Source organism: Heterodontus francisci, chromosome 4 (genome assembly GCF_036365525.1).
Source record: "Heterodontus francisci isolate sHetFra1 chromosome 4, sHetFra1.hap1, whole genome shotgun sequence".
In the NCBI taxonomy this organism is placed as follows: domain Eukaryota; kingdom Metazoa; phylum Chordata; class Chondrichthyes; order Heterodontiformes; family Heterodontidae; genus Heterodontus; species Heterodontus francisci.
The window spans coordinates 29,964,077-29,976,912 of NC_090374.1; positions in this window are offsets into that span (position 1 = coordinate 29,964,077).

A 12,836-nucleotide genomic window follows, 5' to 3' on the forward strand; every position below is an offset into this window, starting at 1 on the left:
TGACAGGAAGTTGTGGGAGAGCACTGAACGCAGACTGGGAGATGTCTGACTCACAGGAGTACAGCTCATAGTTGTGTTCAGCCCAGCGGGATATCTGTTTACTTCTGTCGGTGAGTACTTCACAATCTGCCGACATCAGGGGAGCAACTTTGGTGATGACAGGGCCAAGCACCCTCTTGATCCCTTTATACATAGCTCGTAGATTTCCTTTGTCACATGCAATTTGGATTTCTTGACATAAGCTGATCAAATGTTTGTTTGCGCAGTATCTCCCTCTCCTTTACACAGCTGTGTGGCTACTTTCTAAACTTTTTAAACTTGAACTTAAACTCTAATTTGGTTGACAGCTATGGATACACAATGTGCCCACGCTAGCATGCATATGCGATACACACATGCAAATAGAGACAGGAAAAAGCAGAAGAAAAATAAAGTGGAAAAATTTGAGGCAATATCTGAAGAGTTTTTGTTATGGTTCTTCGAGCTCACTGTAGAGTCCTTGATTGTAGGTAGATCTTGCTTTTCATTGGGGCCTATAATTCTTCTTAAACCTTGTTCACTGGAGGAGACATTTCTCTCTTGGGGTTCATGTGTCTCCAGTAGATTCAGAGGCTTGTGAGAAAGAGATGGGAGCAGACAGGAGAGCTCTTCTCACTTCAGGAGCAAACAGACTTTCTCCCCAAACTGTTTGTACCAATTCAGAAAACTCAGATTGCCCAGCAGGTTATTCATGTGACTAGCTGGTTTGACCATGTCCGTTTGTGTATTCGGCCTTCTTAGCAGTCAACCTGGAATACGAGCTCCCCAACTTCCAATGCCTGATGATCAAAAGTCCATTGTGGGTTGAATGTGTCAGGGAATGGTCCTTTCCAAGCACTGTGTGTTAATATTTTTTTTTAGAGATACAGCACTGAAACAGGCCCTTCGGCCCACCGAGTCTGTGCCGGCCATCAACCACCCATTTATACTAATCCTACACTAATTCCATATTCCTACCTCATCCCCACCTGTCCCTATATTTCCCTACCACCTACCTATACTAGGGGCAATTTATAATGGCCAATTTACCTATCAACCTGCAAGTCTTTTGGCATGTGGGAGGAAACCGGAGCACCCGGAGGAAACCCACGCAGACACAGGGAGAACTTGCAAACTCCACACAGGCAGTACCCAGAATTGAACCCAGGTCGCTGGAGCTGTGAGGCTGCGGTGCTAACCACTGCGCCACTGTGCCGCCCTAATATGCAAATACCTTTCCAGCCAAGGGTCCATTGTTGGTTGAATGTGTCAGGGAATGGCTGCTTTGTCCTTCCAAATGTTGTCTGTTAATATGTAAATGTTTTTCCAGCCAAGATCTGGCAATTTTTTAAAGCAAGTCCTTTCTTCACTTCAACAGTTTGAAATTTAATGTCCATGTGGCGAAATTAATATGCCTCATGCTTGGCAGGTGGGGCCTGCATGACACAGGGTTTTCTTTTGAACTGGCCAGAGAGTTTGAACACATAAAGACTGTTTGCTCCTGGCTGATGAGTTTAATTTATAAGTCAGTTTCCCGGGGAGAACCTTTCCAAATCACCCCCATAAATTGGAAAAGGACAAAGGATGGGAAGGTGACAGGAGCCCAAGCAGTCCTGGGAGAGAAAGAAAAGCAGGAGACACAAGGGGCCTGTAGCCAGATAGGAAGGTGCTGGGAGCAGGAATGAGACCTGGAGATCTGTGTGCTTCCATTGTAATAAAGCAAGGCATTTAAGAGCTGACTGCTGGAAACTAAAGGGAAAACCGGTAGGGTTAATCAGGGCCCACCCGCTCGGTGAAGAAATTAACCTGATGGAAAGCACAGCAGAACAAGTCGTGGCTTTAACTGCAGTGAGAGTGAGACCCAGGAAGCTTACAGCTACAAGTGCAGGAAAATTTTATAGGATTCCTGAAGATTATCAGGGTTTTGTGTCTGAAGGGAAAGTAACCCCATACCCCTAGAGTGGGACAAACAAGCCCATAGTAATTCTCAGGGACACAGGGGCCACTAGATCCCTTTTACTGGGAAAAGGTCTGACCTTTCCCCCAGAGAGCACAGTGAACACCAAAATGGTGGTGAATGGTATTGGAGGGCAGTGTATGCCTGTACCTGTACCTGGAGTACGTCCTAGCTTCGGGACCGGTGACTGTAGGGATTGTCCCTAGTTTGCCTGTGGACGGAGTTGACCAGCTCCTATGTAATGATCTGAGGGGGTGAAGGTGGTAGCCCCCAAGTAGTGAAAGAACGACCGCAGGAAGTCAGAGAGACAGGGCAGTGGTAGGAGATGGGCCCCTGCAGTTTTCCTGAATTTGTAGTAGGTCAGGCCATGATCAAACCAGCTCCCCCAGAGGGGACTGTATTGGCAGAAACAAAAACAAGAAATGCTGGATTCACTCAGCAGGTCTGGCAGCATCTGTGGAAAGAGAAGCAGAGTTAACGTTTCGGGTCAGTGACCCTTTATTGGCAGTGCAGGCAGATGACCAGTCTGTCTGAGACTTTCTTTGGAAAGTTAGGAGACCCAGGGAATGAATTAAATGGATTTTCCCAAGCTGAGGCTCAGCGAGCCGACCCAGTATTGTGAGAGTTAGCACAGGCTGCCCAGTCTGAAGTTGAAGCAGAGGGAGTCCCTGATTGCTACTATTTAAAATGGAAATGAAATTCTCCTCACAGACCTGAGAACAAGGAGTGGACAGTAGTTCACCAGTTAGTGGTGCCGCAGAGGTACTGGAGAGAAATATTAAGAAGGGCCCACTAGACTACAGTGGCTATACATGCCAGTATACGAAAGATCAAAGCCCATAGAAGACAGCAGTTTGACTGGGGAAAACTCCACAAAGATGTGGTGGAGTACTGCAGGAGTTGCTACATGTGCCAGGTTGAGGGAAAACCCCAACCTACTGTCAAACCTGCACTCCTAAGTCCTGTACCAGTGTTAAGAGGACCCCCGAGCTGAGGGCTGGTGATCTGTAAGGGACCCCTGCCGAGAACAAAAAGGGACAGGCAGGCACAAGGCTGTCAAAAGGTTAGACAGGGAAGGGGAAAAAGTGAGCATGAGGGCAGGTTAAAGGAAGTCTGGGAGGAATCTCAGATGAAAACCCCTACTGTCCGGTCAGCCAACCCAGAAACATGTGAAACATTACACCCCATATCCTCCCCTAAGTGAATGCAGACACTAGAAGCATCCCACCAGAGTTGCTAACAGCATTTACAGGAACTTGCAGAGACAAAGAAAGATCTCTAGGGGACAGAGAAACTGTGAGGGTGATGCCTCATCTAGTCAAAGTGCCACAGGGCAGTAGAGTCTGCACAAATACCTACAGGCAGGAGTGTCTCAGAGGACAAAAGGAGAGATTAGCAAAGAATCTTCCCCGACAGCCAGAAAACAAGTGAGCCACCCATCCCCTGAAGTCAAAAGCCATTGCATGCCTCAGCAAAGCACTGAAAGAGAGCTCAGGACAGACCCTCTCACTACTGACTCTCCTGAAAAAAAATTCCAACTCAGGGCTAATTAAACCTAATCATCTCAAAGACCCAAGGCAGCCATGGAAATGGGCAAACTGAAGAAAAACTTCCCCAAAGAACCGTGGGCTGGATTTGACGTCGGGCGGACGGGAGCTGGCCACCGACGTAAAAGTCAGTGGCGAGCCCGCTTCTGCCCAGTCTTGGGATCCATCCCGCATTTTACGGGTCCCCGGGTTTTAATTGTTTCGAGGTGGGACTTCCACCCGCTTGAGGGTAAAGTCCTGCCTCATTGAGCTGCCGGCTAATCATTGGGCAGGCAGCTCTTAGTCCCAGCAATGCCATCGGGAGCTGTGGCCACTGCTGGGACTGCAGCCCAGCTGAGGACATGGAGCCAGGACTACAGGTAAGTTTGGTTTGCCTTGATGGTGTGATTGGTTGTGCCCCGGCGAGGCAAGGGTGGTCATTGTGGGGGGTGGGGGTGCATCTCGTGTCCTGGGGGTGGTTGGGGAACTGGGGGCGGCCCTCAATTGGGCACACTATGCCCGTTTGTCAGGGCCCACCCACGGGCCGCTGAGAAGCCACCAGCTTTCACTGGGCGGCCTTTCACGTCTCCTGGATGCCCGCTTGCCACGGGTAAAATCCCCATGGAGGCGGGCGAAGGCCCTTAAGTGGCCGATAAGTGAGCTGTGTTGAAAAGATCTGGAAAAATTTAGATCTTTTGGGCACGCTTGGGACTAGGGTGCAAAAGTGGAATTGATGTAAAAGTTCCTCACAAATCATGGAAGTCCTCCATAATCACTGACTGAAACAATAAATAATGCCTTCAGGAAAATGCTGAACAATTTTGAAACATCTGCTGGAACAAAGGCTGGCAAATAGAGTTGAGGTACGGATCGACCAAGGTCTAAGTAAATGATGGATCAGGCTCGATGGGCTGAATGGCTGACTCCTGTCCCTAAGTCCCTATCCTGACAGCTCAGTTTTACTGATGAACAGATGAAGAAGCTGCTTAGATATTTTCACACTGGCACCCAGAAAAAGAATCACCCTTGCCACATTTGTCACCAACAAACTTCCTGTTGTGAAAAGTGTGAGTACATCCAGAAGAAGCTTCTTGAAAAGTCCTCTCCATAGAGGCTGAACACATTAATGGCACTTTTGAAATAATGCAGGCATAGTTTACAAAAGCCAATTGTTTATCATTTCAAAGCTTCTCCAACCATTTTCTAATGAGTTCTGGCATGAACTCTTTTCCATGTCTTCATCCAACCCAAGTTGACTTTCGAGAGATCTCTAAACCTGGTTTCTACTACAATTTTGACGCTTATTCCGACAAAAATTTTTGAACCTCTAAGGGATCTTATTTGCACTCTGCTTTAAACAATTCAAAACATTCTGCTTCAATGCCACTGAGTTTAGAAATGCACCATCTTTTCACATCACTTCTGAAGTCTCCACTTCTTCTCAAGTCAAAATGTTCTGTCTTTGTAAATGGTGCTTGAGTGACACCATATTATTTGCTAATTTAGTCTATGACTTTTACTTTTTATCCAGAGCAGTGATAATATTGCAGCTCTAATTCGGATCTGTGCGCTTTCTTTTTTTGTTTAACCCTATCTTCACAAAAGTAACAGCTGCTATTGACACTAAAAAGCTGAAAGATGTGCTAGTTGGGGGTAAGGCCAAAAGGTGGGCTAGTTGGGGGCGGGGGAAAAGGGGGAAAAGGGGGCAACATTCTCCAGGTGGCAGGGGGAAAGCCAGGGCTGGTGCCTTGTTGACTTACTCACTGGGAGGACAGCTCGGTGAAGGTTGCCCCGTGTTTTATTTTGGGGGCGGCACAGTGCCACAGTGGTTGGGGGCGGCACAGTGGCACAGCAGTTAGCACCGCAGCCTCACAGCTCCAGCAATCCAGGTTCAGTTCTGGGTACTGCCTGTGCAGAGTTTGCAAGTTCTCGCTGTGACCATGTGGGTTTATGCCAGATGCTCCAGTTTCCTCCCACAGCCAAAGATTTGCAGGTTAATAGGTAAACTGGCCATTGTAAATTGCCCCTAGTGGAGGTAGGTGGTAGGAGAATGGTGGGGACGTGATAGGGAATATGGGATTAATGTAGGATTAGTATAAATGGGTGGTTGTTGGTCAGCACAGACTCGGTGGGCCAAAGGGCCTGTTTCAGTGCTGTATCTCTCTATGACTCTCAAATACTGTAGCCTGACAGCCTGTGTTAAATAACTGTGCATTGTAGGAAGTGCCAGCCTTGTAAAATGATAGAACAATTACAGCCAACAATCCAGTCAGGCCAATCCACAGTTATTGAAATTTTCCCATGCAAACTTCAGAGGGTTGAGCTATAGTATAAGATTTTTCTATCTTTTGTCAACTGGGCCCACAAATTTGCATAACATTGGATGAACTCTAACTTTATACAACTATAACAATATGCAAACTCAGATGTGTACAAAACATACCAAGCACAACTGGGACCAGCTACTGTATAACATTATGCAGATTATAACAAGATTTTGCTGTAGCAGGGCATTTAGAGCAGTGTCTGCCGTTATTTAGATATTTCCCTGCACCCATCAGCTCAAAACATTTTTGCCCACTAACTTTCTGGAAATGTGAGCTGATAATGGCGTAGTGAGGGAAAAGGGCATCTGGGACCTGAGTGAACAGGGCAAGTGACAAGTTATCACCTCAACTGTTGTGATTGAAGGATTGTGAAATAAACAGTGGAAGGACTGGGAACCAATTGTAAATTGAGTGGGTGAATTCAGTATCAAATCATGTACAGAAAGAGAATTATAGAGAGGGATAAAAAGATTAGAGAGAGGGAAGCGATAGAGAGGAAAAGTAATTAAAGAGGGTACAAAAATTATATTTGACATTTTTAAAATCTCCACAACAATTAATATCTGAAAGAATGACTCCATACTTGCGATAGTTAATTTTCAGTGCTAGAGAGGCTGACTGACGTTAATTAACAATTATCATGTTGTTAAACTTGCATTACTAATTACTAGATTTAAATATCTGTGGCGAGTTTAGTTCATATTTACCACGCAATACAATAACATCGCAATATCCAATACATTTCAGTTGAGAGCAGACAGTGATGCGTTTTCGTGAAGCCAACAGTGGAGCAACTTTGACAGCAACTTTTGAGCATTTGAGTTTAATCTTGCATCTGTCCCTTGCCTGAAGTCGCAGTGTCGTTTATGCATAAATAACAGTGACTACCATTAGCCTTACTGTTATTTTGACAGCTAAATCTGGCCCATTGTAAAACTGTGCTCACAGCAGAAGGCACAGTACTAGCAAAGCAAACAAGTGTAGATTATACTGTCACCGTTTTTATCTTCCCAATTTGCAATCATTTTAAAACTAATAATTAATCTATCAAATACTAGTGCTGCCACATTGTTGTGGTAAAAATAAAGATTAACTTGATATGCAGTGTAAATAGCACCATTCATGTACACCAGTGCAGTCAAGCTGCCTTTGTATCAAACCACCCAAATCAAATTGACAAGTGTGCAGCTGTTTGGCTACCCCAACCAATTAATGAAGTGCTATAGGAAGGATTTCTGCATCAGATCAAACATGCTATCATAGTCATTCCTTTGTTGTACTTGTTTATGAGATGGTGCTGGAATTGTTATTGCAGGTATTTGCACTGGTGCTGTCGTGGCTGGCATGTCTTTCTAATACATCCTGCCGGCAGAGTGACAGCTTGAGTAGGAATTGTGTTGGCATAAGCCTGGCTGACATCTTTACAGGAGAGAAATACAACAACTCTTCAGTTATTGCCCCCGTGTCCCAGCGAGTAAAGAAATTGCAGAAGAGCACCCCCATTCCCCTCCACCCCCCGCCCCTCCCCACCACCCTACTAAAATAGTTTTCAGAATAATTTAGAATTAACAGAAAATAATAGCTGACCTCAATAGGTGCAGAGTACATTAGTGTCCCCTCTGTCTTTCTTCCAACTGGCACCAGCCCAATGAAAGCTTGACGAGCAGCACCTTATTTTTCGATTAATTACTTACTGAAACAGGCCCTTCGGCCCACCGAGTCTGTGCCGACCAACAACCACCCATTTATACTAATCCTACATTAACCCCATATTCCCTACCACATCCCCACCATTCTCCTACCACCTCCCTACACTAGGGGGAATTTACAATGGCCAATTTACCTATCAACCTGCTATCTTTGGCTGTGGGAGGAAACAGGAGCACCCGGCGGAAACCCACGCAGTCACAGGGAGAACTTGCAAACTCCGCACAGGCAGTACCCAGAACTGAACCCGGGTCACTGGAGCTGTGAGGCTGCGGTGCTAACCACTGCGCCACTGTTCCGTGTGTGTAGAAGGGCGTACCCTCATTTCGGGGGATGGGTAGGAGGAACCAGGTCGTTACTTGGGGTGAGGCTGCTCCTTTGGAGCACCATACTGGCAGTTTGCAGCTTTGGTGTTGATCTGCTACTTTCAATGCACAAGTTCCTGGGCCACTGGAGATTACCAGGTTCCCTGTTTCAATTGATACCTATCTTACCCTTCTCCTCCCACTGCCATTCTCCCATGCCATTTATTCACATAATCTCAGTGCATTCTTCCATTATTCCCCATGGCCTCATGTCGTGAATTCAAGAGGCACTTGTTCTGACAAAGGGTAGTAGAAATCTGGAATTCTTTCTCCCAAAAGGCTGTGGATTCTAGGACAGTTGGCACTTCAAGATTGATATTTTTGTTCGGTAAGGTTATGAAGGGATATGGAGCAAAGGCGGGTAAATGGAGCTGAGGTACAGATCAGCCCATGATCTAATTGAGTGGTGGAGCAGATTCGAGAGGTTGAATGGCTTACTCCTGCTCCAGACATTAATATTAGTTCAGTCATTTAACAATATTTTGCATTGAATCACTTTACAGATCATCCTAATTCTTTAAAGAACATTCCAATGCCTGTGTGTGTGTATGTATGTTTGTGTGTGTGTATGTATGTGTGACTGTGTGTATCTGTGCATGCGTGTGTACGTGTGCATGTATGTGTCTGTATCTGTATGTATATGTGTGTGTGTGTATATGGTCAGAATTTTACAGTAGGTGGACGGGAGCCGGCCACCGACTGAAAAGTCCATTGGAACCCGCGTCCGCCTCACCTGGGGATCCGACCTGTATTTTGCGGGTCCCCGGTCTTCAATTGGTGTGAGGCGGGACTTCCACCCACTTGAGGAAGGAAGTCCCACCTAATAGAGCTGCCGGCCAATCAGCGGCCACTTAAGCCGTTTTTCTCCCCCGCCACCCCACATAAAGTGGTGGCGAAGGCGGGAGTGGGTCAGGAAGGCCTCCCGGAGCCTCCCGCTCTATTTTACGCCAGCCCCGCCACCATCCCGCTCATCGGGGTGGCATAAAATTCCGGCCTATGTGTGTATATGTGTGTCTGTGTGTGTATTAAAAACAGAAAGTTGGAAAGCGTCGCAGACCCGGCGGCATCCGGTGAGCTCTCGCTAGCCCTTGAAAATCAGGGGGAGATGGTGTAAGTCTCACGCCGGGCCATACTCATATCTGCAGCAGGTCTCCAAGGTGAACAGCCTCTGACATGTTGGAACAACGTAGCTAAGGGAAGTCGGCAAGTCAGATCTGTAACTTTGGGATAAGGATTGGCTCTCAGGGCTGGGTTGGACGGGCTGGGGCGCAAAGTGGGGCTGGGCAGGTGCTGCGGCTGGATAAGGCACTACCATCTGGGACGGTGGCAACTCTGGACGCGTGCCGGGCCTTCCAATTTTTTTTTTTAGGGGATTTGAACAGACTTAGTGAGTGGGCAAGAACGTGGCAGATGGAATATAATGTGGAAAAATGTGAGGTTATCTACTTTGGTAGGAGGAATAGGTGTGCAGAGTATTTCTTAAATGGTAAGAGATTAGAAAGTGTAGATGTACAAAGGGACCTGGGTGTCCTTGTCAATAAGTCACTGGAAGCTAAAACAAAAGCAAAATACTGCGGATGCTGGAAAGCTAATGTGCAGGTGCAGCAAGCAATTAAGAAGGCTAATGTTGCAAGAGGATTTGAGTACAGGAGTAGTGAAGTCTTGCTTCAATTGTATAGAACCTTGGTTAGATTGCACTTGGAGTACTGTGTGCAGTTTTGGTCCCCTTACCTTAGGAAGGATATTATTGCCATAGAGGGAGTGCAACGAAGGTTCACCAGACTTGTTCCCGGGATGGCGGGACTACGCTATGAAGAGAGATTGGGGAAACTGGGCCTGTATTCAGTAGAGCTTTGAAGAATGAGAGGTGATCTCATTGAAACCTACAAAATACTTAAAGGGATAGACAGGGTAGATGCAAGTAAGATGTTTCCCCCTGGTTGGGGAGTCCAGAGCAAGGGTACACAATTTCAAAATAAAGGAGTAGCCACTTAAAACAAAGATGAGGAGAAATTTCTTTACTCAGAGAGTTGTGAATCTTTGGAATTCTCTACCCCAGAGGGCTGTGGAAGCTCAGTCATTGAGTATGTTTAAAGCAGAGATTGACAGATTTCTAAATACAAATGATATAAGGGGATATGAGGATAGTGTGGGAAAAAGGCATTGAAGTGGATGATCAGCCATGATCATATTGAATGGCGGGGCAGGCTCGATGGGCTGAATGGCCTACTCCTGCTCCTATGTTCCTATGCTGGAAATACTCAGCAGGTCTGGCAGCATATTTGGAGAAAGAAGTAGAGTTAACATTTCATCAGAACTGGCAAAGGTTAGAAATGCATTAGATTTTAAGCAAGTGAAGGCAGGGGGAGGGAGAGAAGAGAACAAAAGGAAAGGTGTGATAGGACAGAGGGCAGGAAAGATTAAATGACAAAGATGTCATGGGACAAAGGCAAGGGAGTGCGAAAGTTGTGGTGAAAGACAAAGTATTAGTCCAGAGAAAGTGTTAATGACAGAATAATGAACAGTTCTGTCCAAAAGCACAAACATGAAAAAACAAGTTTAAGGCAGGCACATGCTTAAAAATAAAATAATAATAAAAATAGGCCAGTCATGCTCTGAAATTGTTGAACTCCATGTTGAATCCAGAAGGCTGTAGAGTGCCTAATTGGAAGATGAGGCGCTGTTCCTCGAGCTTGTGTTGTTGTTCACTGGACCACTGCAACAGACCAAGGACAGAAATGTGGGCAAGAGAGCAGGTGAAGTGATTTATGACTTTAACCCCTTATAGGGACAAAACCAAATCAGGAGTACATTCCTGTGAATCTCCTTTAATCAAGTTCAAACTAGAGAAATTCTCATGGACACTTATTTGGGTCCAAAGAATTGTACTAGTTTACCCTCAAAGAAAGAAAACCAACAGAGGATATTATCATCTTTCAATAGCCTATTTTCAATAATTATGACTAAGTCATAAATATCCCAGATATTATAAGGGTCTGGGAAACTCTCTTCAATACGTATCTCTCCACTTAAAGAGACACAGAGAGGAGGTTCTTTGTAGTTGTATACAGAATGCTACATGAGACAATTTATTAACTTTTATTGATGTATTAAAGAATTTAACATGCAATACACTTCTAAGTGGATAAGTATATCACAATATAAAATATTACTAAAAGATGTAACACATAATATTATTTCTAACATAGAATCCAAAAGTTTAACCTTGCTAATGTTACAGCAAACAATCTTAGAATATCTAGAATATCCATCAAAATTTAAAGTAAACTTTTTACCTTAAATTCCCCTTAGTTGAGAAGCATTGTTTGAGGATTCAACACTATTTTTTTGTTTCAAAACCTCTCATGTTTATACTGTTTCTGAAGTGTCATATGACTTTTAGCATATAGATATGACCTTCCTGTGTGTGTTTATCTTCCTTTTAAAATCCATATCTTTAATTACCATCTCCACTTAATGTTTTACTGGAATTCCTTTGCTTTTGAAGTTGTGAGCATTTATCTGGTCAAAATGTTTATAATTGTGTTTACTTAGCCTCGTGTTCCTGTTAGTCCTTTCCATTTATTGTTTCATTATCTATAATTGCCCTTTTCATGGCACCCCAAAACAACATCCGGAGCCGACCTGTCTGCACAAACCAATTAAGCTTATTGCTACCTCTTACTGACAGGATATTTCAACGTGTGTGTTTATCTTCCAAGTCCCTGACAACAGAGACACTAATGGATTTTCCAACTTATTTCTGGTTCATAACAGGGACCTTCAAATTTTTTAACTCTGCCTTCTTCAAGGGGAATGTCATTGAGTTTTGAATACCTGACCATTTATTCAATCTTTAATTCTAAAAGGTATAATATTTTAACAATTTCTAAATTCTATTTAATTAAGCCTATTATACCTATAGTCCATCACACAGGGTGGTGAATTGAAATAACAAGCAACCGGAAGCTAGGGGTCATGCTTGCGGACTGAGCGGAGGTGTTCCACAAAGCGGTCATTCAATCACCCCAATATAGAGGTGACTGCATTGTGAGCAACAAATACAGTATACTAAATTGAAAGGAGTACAAGTAAATCGCTGCTTCACCTGGAAAGTGTGTTTGGGGCCTTGGATAGTGAGGCGAGAGGAGATAAAAGGGCAGGTATTACAACTCCTGCTATTGCATGGGAAGATGCTGTGGGCAGGGGATGAGGTGTTGGGGGTAATGGAGGAGTAGACCAGGATGTCGCAGAGGGAATGATCCCTTTGAAATGCTGACAGGAGAGGGGAGGGGAAGATGTGGTGTGGTGGTGGCATCTTGCTGGAGGTGGACATGGAGGAGGATGATCCTTTGGATGTGGAAGCTGATGGGGTGGAAAGTATCGGTGTTTATGTGTGTGTCTGTATGTGTGTGTCTGTGTCTGTGTCTGTATGTATGTGTGTGTGTCTGTATATATGTGTGTGTTTGTGTATGTCTGTGTGTGTGTGTGTGTCTGTGTGTATATGTCTGTGTGTGTGTGTATGTCTGTGTGTGTATATGTCTGTGTGTGTGTATATGTCTGTGTGTGTGTCTGTGTCTGTGTGTGTGTGTGTGTATATGTCTGTGTGTGTGTGTCTGTGTGTGTGTGTCTGTGTGTGTGTGTCTGTGTGTGTGTGTGTGTGTGTGTGTGTCTGTGTGTGTGTGTGTGTCTTTTTTCCTTCCCTTTCCTGTTCTGGAGCTTCAGATCCTTATTAAAGTGCGGTGGTTTCCGGTCAATGGTGACTCCTAGAATTGAACACAATACTCCAGTTGAGGCCGAAGCAGTGTTTTATGAAAGTTCATCGTAATTTCCTTGCTTTTGTAATCTAAGCCTCTATTCATAAAGCCCAGTCACTACCTGGCACTGGCAATGACCTCACAGATTCTCCCATAGACTTTCCACTAGCTCCAGGGTC